At 43.9% G+C, this 10284-nt stretch overlaps 1 pseudogene; it reads right to left on the reverse strand.

Annotated features, from left to right (window-relative positions):
* Positions 1-2716: 2716 nt before the first annotated feature.
* LOC125112216 (10 kDa heat shock protein, mitochondrial-like) lies at positions 2717-3024 on the reverse strand (annotated as a pseudogene).
* Positions 3025-10284: the final 7260 nt, after the last annotated feature.

The raw sequence follows: 10284 nt of genomic DNA on the forward strand, positions 1-10284 counted from the left end.
CTCTCATCTCTGCTGGGCGAGGATAAAATGGGAAGATAGCTGTCTGCCTTCTAAGCCACAAGGTCTGCTGGCTCGTTGATCCCATCATCCTGGCCTCCAGAACACAGACAACAAATAGTTGTTGTCTGAACCCTCCAGTCTCTGGTGATCTTGGGAAGCCTGAGCCAACCGAGGATCAATTCTTCCCATCCCACCCCTGCCCCCCGCCCTGGGTGAGCTCTGAGAATTCCGGTTTCTAATCCTGTGACTATTTCCAGCAGCTTTGTGAAGATGCATCTACACATTCACATCCTAGGGCTCAACAGATCTTGGGGCCTTCTGGGTGGGTTTGGGGAGCCTTGCACTTGTGTGGTTCCAGGTGAATCCAGGTCTCTAAGCTCTGGCCCCTTCTTCTCAATGCGGTGGGGCTAGCAACCTCGGTTGGGTTTTCTTCCTTCTCACTGAGTTTTGAAGCTCTTCCAAGGCAGAATTGTAGCATAATCACAGAGCTCATCACATTGCTTCTACCCCCTCAGGGTCGCCAGCTCCACAATAACTGTTAGCCAGTGTCTCAAAACAGCTTTATGTATTTGGGCTACTTGTGTATGGCAGGAGGTGAAATGTTTTTCTTGTTATTCCGTCATTGCCAAACCAGAATTTGACCATGTTTCTTAACTGTAGTCCTTGGATGAGGCAGATGTAGAAGGTAGGAAGAAAACTTCTGGGCATCCCAGAAGAGGAAACATTTCAGGTCTGATGGGACTGCTACTAAGGATGGGGGTGGTTTGATAGCCAAACAATTAATGTCAGTACTGAATTTGTCTCCGGTGTTTTGTCGGGAAGGTGGCAACAGATGGATGGATACAGAAGAAGAAACAGCCAGGGAAGAGGCTTACACATGGTCTCAACACGTATTAAAAACTGCTTCCCTTACTCTCTCACTGGGAGCACTCTCTATTAACACACGAACACCCAAATGATTGAGCTTGCATCCTACAATACGGAGAACTTTGCACTCTGGAAAGTCATAACCTCTACAGTGACAGGTGGCTTGGGACTGGAACTTCTCCATGAATGACACTCTTAACAAGTTATTGAGTCCATTCCTATCATCTCCTAAATAGGAAGGCTGAGTGGTGTGCCCAAGGCCACATGCTATTTAGTGAAAATTCCAGACTCACCCCCAGTCTCCTGACACCTCCCTTGAGGGCTCCTTCCAGCACAATAGCTTTTAAAGGGCCCAGATCACAGCCCACATGTCAGTCTCCAGGGCGCACAGGCTGGAACCAAAGCTTCACAGACTCAGGGTCTGGTATCCCCTTGCTAAGGGCTGTTACTGTCCCATGAGAAATGCTCCTCCTCTTGTCACTCCTGGTCCCTGATGAAGTCAGATCATCCTTGTAGAGAGCGGTCCTTTGTGATGGGCTTTTCTGCTTCTCATATGAGCCCTTTCCCTGCCCCCTGGGTCTTTAGTTCTACATCTGTGATATGGATTTATGACCTTCTATAGCCTTTGAGCAGGAATAATGAGGGTCACTGCTGCCAGGTCCCCCTTCTTCTGCTCCCAGGACCTTGCATGCTAGGGCAGGTACACCCTGATTTGTGTACTGTACACTCCACTGGGTGGGAGAATGAATTGCACAGTAGATGGGTCTGTGTAGGAAATAGGATCTGTCTTATTCAGGAGGTTGGACAAACGAGATTCATTGCCCAGGCCAACACTTTTCTCTTAGAGGAATCCTGACTCCTGTTTTCATTCAGCCGGCATCGCTAAGTAAGAAACAAACTAGATGGCTAGGTCTGAAATTAAAAGAAAATTGTGTAGGGAAGACTCTAAGCCCGGTTTGCCTACTGTCCTCTGAGCTCCTAGGGCTGGAATGAGGCCTCTGTGGTTCCTGGTCTGGGGCTTTGCCTCATCCAGGAAGCCCTGAGCCACCATGGACCAGTGACAACCATGGAAAATGTTGCTTCTGTAAAGCTTAACTTCAGGGGTGGGGAGTCTAGGCAGACAGACTAGAATTGACCCCAGTGAAGGGTATGGGATGGCTCTCTGAAAGATCTCCCTAAAATGTAAATCTCCTCAGAAATTATTTCAGGATTGTTCCTTATTATCATATTAGCCATTGCCCGGCTGTCACTTTAGGATCAGAAGGAACAGGATCCAGGAATAGGAGGAAGGATTGGCTGAAGGTGACCAAACAGGACCATCATATGAGGGGCTGGGCAAGAAGAAAAGGGTCACAGCTACATCAGAGAAGACCCCGATGAGGTGCCCCCTCTCCTCTGGTGTCTTCTCTGAGCCTGCCTCACAGATGCTCTCTGGGAAAGGTGACTTGTGCCTCTTGGTGTTCTTAGGTCATCACCTGTGCCCATGACAGTCGGCCTCATGTCCGCTCTTAAAGACTTTTTAGAAGAATTCAGATTCCCTAAGATATCCTATTGAACAATTTAATAACCTCTCTTTTCTGAAAGCTGGCATGTATGCCTGTCTATCTATCTATCTATCAAAACCAATCAGGGCCCTCTGGGTTCCTGGGCACACAGTCTTCCTTTTTTTAAATTTATATATTTATATCATCACAGTGAAACTAAATTTTAGAAACACTGGATGTCATCAGTTTGGATATCATCAGTTTATTATAAAAGACAGACGTGGAAATTATTTGAGGATGAAATGATCGCAGAACTTCAGTGGAATGGGCAGCTTCAAGTGATGGCATTTCAATAGTGACTTATTTCAGTCCACATATTTTCCAAGAATGTCACCATTTCTAAATAATAAATGATCCTTGTCATCCAGAACTACTTTGGTGCCTCCATATTCTGGCAGAAGAACTTTATCTCCAACTTTCATGCTAACTGGTCAAATCTCTCCACCTTTCCTTTCGAGCCTGATCCAACAGCTGCTACTGTTGCTTGCAACACTTTTCCTTGAGATTTTTCTGAAAGCATAATGCCTCCTTTGGTTACAGTTTCAGCTGCATGTCTTTCAACTAATATTCAGTCAAAGAGAAGAAGAAACTTTCTAAATGCCTGTCCTGCCATGACTCCGGCCACCACAGTTCCTACTCTGCTCTCACACCACTGCAAGCACACAAGCCTTTCTGTGTCCCCCATTTCTTGTTTTTGGGGAGTAAACTTCAGCCTCCATGACCTTCCCTGAGTTCCAAAGGGCTGGTTCAAACAGATGCTAATCAGGGAAGGGAGGGGATGCAGAAACCAGAAAATAGCAGTCCAGAAACAATAGTGCAGCTTTGGGGGCTGGGTCCTGATGCCTCCTCAAGGAATATAGATAATAGTATCTTTGAGTTCTTCTACAGAACTAAAACCCCCAACAAATGGAAGATATTGATGAAGCATTCTTTATTCCAGAAAAAAAGACTACCAGACCACTGAACAACAGCTTTGAAAACAATGTAAGCTTGCTTCTACCTTGATCCTTATGTGTGACCCTATTTTTCACTCCCAAAACTATAAAACCATCTTCCAATCTCTGCTAAGGGGGTCACAGTCTTTGAGGCATTAGCCTGCTGTGACCTTCCTTTGCCTGGCAAAGCAATAAAGCTGTTTTTTTCTCCTTCACCCCAAACTCTGTTTCCACATTTCTATTTTGCACTGGTGAGCAGAGGCCAAGTTCTAGCAACAAGGGGACCACAGTGTGATGGGGTTGGAGACAGGCCAGGGTGCCCTACCCTCTTTGTCCCTTCCTGTGGTGGGACTGGGCTAGCTGCTGCCTCCCATTTGGTGGCTCTCTCTAGTGCCCGGTCATCAGTGGGACAGACTGTAATATGTTCATTTGGTGGAATAGTATGCAGCAGAGAAGAGAAACTGCTGTTACACCATGCAACATGATTGTTCGTCTCAAAGTGCTGAGCAAAAAAGCCAGACACAGGGTGTATTTACTGTTCCACTTTGAGACAAAAACAGCCAACATGAATTGATGGCATCAGAAGCTAGGGCACTGTTACCTTAGGAGGCAGGTGACCAGGGCTGGGACAGAACAGTGAGTTCACTTTGCAAAACTCATCAGATAAACACATATTTGAATACTTTTATGTAGATATGTTTTTCATTAATTTAAAAGTTTAGGTAAAAATCTATATCTCTGTGAAAGGCCTATAAACATATATCATGGATAAGGTTTATAGCAGAATACACAAACTAGAAGAGTATCATTAAAAATGCTTTTCCTGTTGATTTTTTTCCATGCGCAACTGCACTTATTTATTTAAAATTGGTTTCTTCTTCATCCTCTGAGCCTCAGCTGCTCATTGTAGACTAGCAAATGTTACTGCCGTTTTAAAAACCAATCCAAACAACTCTATTAGGGTTCTATTTCCAGCCCCCATTAGAATTGAAGCATGAATTAGTAAGGTATCCATTAAGAAAGCTTTTAGATGAAAATTTCAAGGTGTTAATTGATCCCTCAGGGGCATTTTAAGTTCTTTTCCTTTTGTAGTTTCTTTGAAGCTTTGATTGGCTTCAACAAAGAAGCATCCATTGATGTCAGTTCAGTCCCAATCTAATTGTTTGAATGCATAAAGGACCTTAGTGAATATGCTCAAAATGAGATTGACCTGCATTTCCCGGACTTTGAAAACTTTCCTTTACTCTATGGAATATTTGCTCTAGTCTGTTTTGGAAATGGCCACTGCATCAGACAACAGAAACTTCCAGGCACTCCAGCACAGCCTGGGTGAAGAGTCCACAATCTTAGGTTGGAGGTCGACAGTGCTGACACCAAGTGTGGACAGTGTCAGATGTGGTATGAATGCCAGAGCTGGCCCTGTGACTATGATGCCTAAAAGGCACTTAATTCTATATTTCTATCTCAGAAGTTATAAATAAGTTTCTCCCCCTCAATGGTTACAAACACCTGCAATGCCAGGTCTTTGCCAGGTGCTTAAGACACCCCAAGGAACAGGTTTTGTCCCCAGAATGATTCATCATCCTGCAGGGGAGACAGCCCAGCAGACTTTTAGATGGAGTTCCAGAGCAGAGGGAGTTCCTGTGTTGTGCATGACACATAGGCCTCTGCCTTTCACTAGGGTGGGGCTGGGGTATAGTTGGTGCTGCTGGAAATGCTTGGGTCAGTCCCTGGCAGCTCAGAAACTCTGCTGAAAAATGGGCATGTGCTATTCTCAGAGCAGCCACTAGGGGCACAAGACTAATAAAGTCCAACACAATTGCATTGAGTGATTATTGTGCTGGGTCTATGTTAGGGACGTGTGTGTGTAAATTTTTACAAAAAAAAAAAAAACCTGCATGATAATTGCAACATTTTTTGGGAATTCTTTTGGTCCTGGGTTCATAATCACGTTGTTTATAGGTAAAACTTATTTCCTTCTTTCCAGAACTCTTGTGTTTGATTTTTTTTCTTGCCTTATGTATTGGCCAGGGTTCCAATGTGATTCCAAACAGAAACAGTGAGAAGAGGCATACTTTTTTGTTCTTTTAATAATTCACTGTAAGTATGTATGATGTTTGCCTTGGAGGTTAGAGCGGCAAGAATGGCAATGTCATATGATTCAACATAATAGGTAAATTTTATAAAATTAATAATGTTTTCTCCTATTACTAACTTGAGATTTATTTTATCATGAATGAAATATGCTTGTTAAAAATTATTAAGAAGTTACATAATTTTTCTTCATTTTTAATGTCTTGAATTACACTGACACTATCTTACCTAGAAATGAAATCTGGCTGGAAGTTAAAAATTTTTTTTAATTAACAGACAATTTTTAGAGCAGTTTAGATTTGCCAAAAATGGAGTGGAAAGTATAGATAAATCCCATATTTCCCCACACCTACCCTCCCTCAGTATCCCCCATTAGTAAGTCCTGCCTTGGCATGACACATTTGTTACCATTTGCATATAAATATTGAAGACATGTAATTATTAACGAAAGTCTGTAGTTTACATTAGGGTTCTCTGTTTTGTTGTACATTCCATGGGTTTCGACAAATGCATAATGTCACATATCCAACATTATAGTCTTGTATAGAGTAGTTTCACAGCCCTACTAACTACCTGTGCTCTGCCTATTTTCCCCTCATTCCCTCCTCCAAGACTCCTGGCAACCACTGATCTTTTTACTGTCTTTGTAGTTTTTTTTTCTCAGAATGTCATATAATTGGTATCATACGGTCTGTAGCTTTTGGCATCTTTCACTTAGCAATTCGCATTTATGTTCCCTTATTTTTTTTAATGACTTGATAGCTGATTTCATTTTATTACTAAATAATATTCCTTTTTCTGGATTATCTCAGCTTATTTATCCATTCAGCTGTTGAGTGAGATAATGGTTGCTTCAAAGTTTTGGCAATTATGAATAAAACTCTTGTTCACATCTATGTGAAGGCTTTTGCATGGATATAAGTTTTCAACTCATTGGGATCATATGATAAAGGTATGCATAGTTTTGTAAGAAACCTCCAAACTGTCTTCCAAAGTGACAGTGCCATTTCACATTCCCACTAGCAGTGATGAGAGTTCCTGTTACTCCATGTCCTTGTTAGCATTCGGTGAGGTCAGTGTTCCAGATTTTAGGTGTGTGGTGGGGTCTTGTTGCTGTTTTAATTTGCATCCCCGAAGACACATTCCGTGGAGTATCTTTTGGGTGTTTATTCACCATACATGTGTCTTTGGTGAAGTGTCTGTTCAGATATTTTCTCATTTTTAATTGGCTTTTTATTTTCTTATTGTCCAATTTTAAGAGTCCCTTGCATATTTTGGAGATGCCCTTTATCAGATATGTGTTTGCAAATATTTTCTCCCAGTCCATGGCTTGTCTTTTCATTCTTTAAACAGTGTCTTTCACATAACTTAACTTTGACAGGATCCACTTACTAAATTTCCCTTTCATAGATTGTGCTTACATATTATACCTACCTAATAAGTCATCACCCAAACCAAGGTCACCTAAATTTTCTCCTGCGTTCTATAAGTTTTGTAGTTTTGCATCCTACATTTAGGTCTTTGATCCATTTTGAGTTAATTTTTTTAGAGTTGTAAGTTTTGTGTGGATTCCTTTTTTGGCCTGAAAAGTCCAGTTTTTCCATCAACATTTGTGGAGAAGACCATTTGTGCTATCTTCATGGACCTGCCTTTTCTCCTGTGTTAAAGATCAATGGGCTGCATTTTGACCCCCAATTCTCCCATGGCCCATTAGTCACAGTGAAGTGCTCTTCTGGTGGCCTCCACTCGTGGGAAGCTGTGATTCTCTGCCTCCACCTCCCTCTCCAGTTAGCCAGCCTCTGTCTGTGACCTTGGCTCTGACATACCTATGGAGAGTGACAGTTTTTCAGGTTGTTCAACTTCTTTCTTGTTATGAGGATGGCTGTGATGGCTTCTAAGCTCTTGACCTTTTGGCCTGGAAATGGGATTTTTTAGTCTACTTATGATTTTTCTCCTGAATCTTTTTTCATCCTCCCCTTCCACCCACCTGCACACTTAATTCTTCCACCTAAGGAACTTCCAGAAACCCACTCTTCACTCCTAACCTGCCCTGTATTTTGGGATTTGGCTTCTTATGATGAGGGTGGTGGGTTAAGCACAAATGGTAAGTAGTCTCTGCAGACACAGCAGCCCAACACCTGTCCTGCTGGGACCTGAAGGCTTCCAGTCCTCGGCATCTGGGATGCAGTGCTGCATCCTTGTGACCTCTGTCCTGTCTTGGGCAGCTATTCTTTCTTGATCCTCCTGACTTTAGCCTCTTTCCTACTGGTCAACTGGCATCAGGCAGACTTCCTGTCCTTCAGTTACCAAGGAAAATCTGCTCACCTGCTTGTGTGTCACTAACACTGACAGTGGTGTCCTTAACCCTTGCTCAGTGCCAGGTGCTGTTCTGAGCACCCACAAACATCATCTAGTTAAATCATTACAACCTGTACACTGCAGCCACTGTTTGTAGCTCATATGTGAGAATAACAACAACAACAAACTAACAAGCTGAAGCTGAGTGTGTGGGTCACTTGCCCAGCTTGACACAACCTTGATGATCCAGGCTGACCTCCACCTGCCAGTCTGATGCAGGAGGATTCCTGCCTTGACCTCAGCCTCTCCTGCCCAGATGTCACACCCTGGTCCCCTCCCCTCCCATGTACACTCTCCTCTCTCCAGGTTCTGGATTGGGCTCCCCATCTCTGATCACTCACAAGATGACTACCCAATGGGAGCCTTCATCTTGTTAGTTTCTTCCTGCTTCTCCATCAGATCTGCCTCATTGACACTCCCACTGATTCTAGCTGTTTCTTGCTAAAATCCTTTGATGGCTTCCCAGTTCACTTGAAATAAAGCCTCAGTTCTCAGCCATAACCCTCCAAGGCCTCAGGGCCTGGACCCCACCTGCTTCAGCTGCCTCCTCCCCCATCTCTGACCTGACTTCATTTCAGCTGCAGGTTAGACCTCCATGCTGAGATTAGACCTCTCTCTGTCTCTCTGAGACCATGTCTTTCTGGGCAGATCCCTTTCCCAGTACCTGCTTGTCTGACATCACTCAGGTCCCTTTTCTAGCCCATCAGTGCCTGTCACCCTCTATTATCATAGTCTGGTGTTTTTCTTTACAGAAATTATCACTATCTGAAAGTATCCTTCCCCACATTCTAGTTCACTGATTTATTATCTTCTCTCCACTCTGGAAAGGAAATCCCCCAGAGCAGACACTGGTTCCTCTGGCTGACTGGTGCTTGACCAGCTGGTGGGGTGGTCCCCTGCCCAGTGCTCAGCCCAGAGGGTCTTCATCAATCTGCAGTGAGGGTACCTGCTTCTGGTCCCTCCTTTTAGAGCTTCCACACCATGGCCCTGTGATCAGGACACTCTATTGGTGGGGCCCGGTTCAAAATGAAAATGGGCAGGGGGCTCTACGTGATCATTTATGAGTGATCAAGAGTTCCAAATGGGTAGCCAGGCAGCTGCGGGTAGATCAGTGAAATTAACACTCCCTCTCACCACATACAAAAATCAACTCAAAATGGCTTAAAGACCTAAATATAAGACTGGATGCTATAAAATTCCTAGAAGAGAACATAAGCAAAACATTCCCTGACATAAATCATAGAAATATTTTCTTAGATCAGTCTCCCAAGGTAAAAGAAATAAAGGCAAAAATAAACAAATGGGAACCAATCAAACCTAAAAGGTTTTGTACAGCAAAGGAAGCCATCAACAAAATGAAAAGACAAACCTACAGAATTGGAGAAAAAAGCTGCAAATGATGCGACCAACAAGGCTTAATTTCCAAAGTAGGCAAACAGTTCATACAAATCAATATCCAAAAAACAACCCCATTAAAAAGTGGGCAGAAGACCTAAATAGCCATTTCTCCAGAGAAGACATATAGATGGTCAATAAGCCCATGAAAATATCCTCATCATTGCTATTATTATTAGAGAAATGAAAGTCAACACTACCTTACACCAGTCACAATGGCCAACATTAATAAGTCTACAAATAACAAATGCTGGAGAGGGTGTGGAGAAAAAGGAACACTCCTACGCAGCTGGTGGGAATGTAAGTTTGTGTAGCCATTATGGAGAGCGGTGTGGAAATTCCTTAAAAAACTCAGAAGAGAACTACCATATGATCCAGCAATCCTGCTGCTGGATTGATGCATTCTGAGTGCAGGTTTGTCTTGTCACTGACAGTGTCCCCACCAGCACTATTTGAGGGCTTACATAGTGTTCAATCTGTCAGCCCTAGAGGGGAAGTGGCCCCTCATTATAGGAAGCAGTGATTATACAAGAGAGCACACTGGACATCAAGGTGATTGTTGAGGGTGCTCTCTTGACACACCTCTGATGGTCTTGACAACAAATGGACAAACATACCAGCCACAGATGAAGAAGGACATTGATTAGAGGCTGTGGTCCCTCAGGGCTGCAGTCAGGGTCATCCCACAGGGGGGGCCTCTGAGCCTAGCAGAGGAAGGAGTGGAGGGAGGGGATGAGTGTCAAGGGTAGCTCTGAGTCTAGCCAGGATACATGAAAGTGGCTACAGACATCCTAACTTCCTGACAGTATCCTCAAAAGATGCCCACAAGACTCTGAGCAGCTGCCATGGAAGGGACGACCCACTGCCTGAGCAAGGCAATAAGTGGACACTGTGGGGCGATGCCAGGACCCTACTTGGACCAGCAACCCTTTGCCAGCTGCCGCTGCATGGCCAGGCCCCTCTTAGAATGGGGCCTAAAGGAAGCTGCTTGGCCTAAATCAGACTCTTCCTGGGCAGCTTGCATTTGGTGATGGGTCAGCACACGAAGCACAGATATGGGAAGAATTCCTGGGTGGTCAGCCCAGCTCCCT

Source organism: Phacochoerus africanus, chromosome 11 (genome assembly GCF_016906955.1).
Source record: "Phacochoerus africanus isolate WHEZ1 chromosome 11, ROS_Pafr_v1, whole genome shotgun sequence".
Lineage (NCBI taxonomy): Eukaryota > Metazoa > Chordata > Mammalia > Artiodactyla > Suidae > Phacochoerus > Phacochoerus africanus.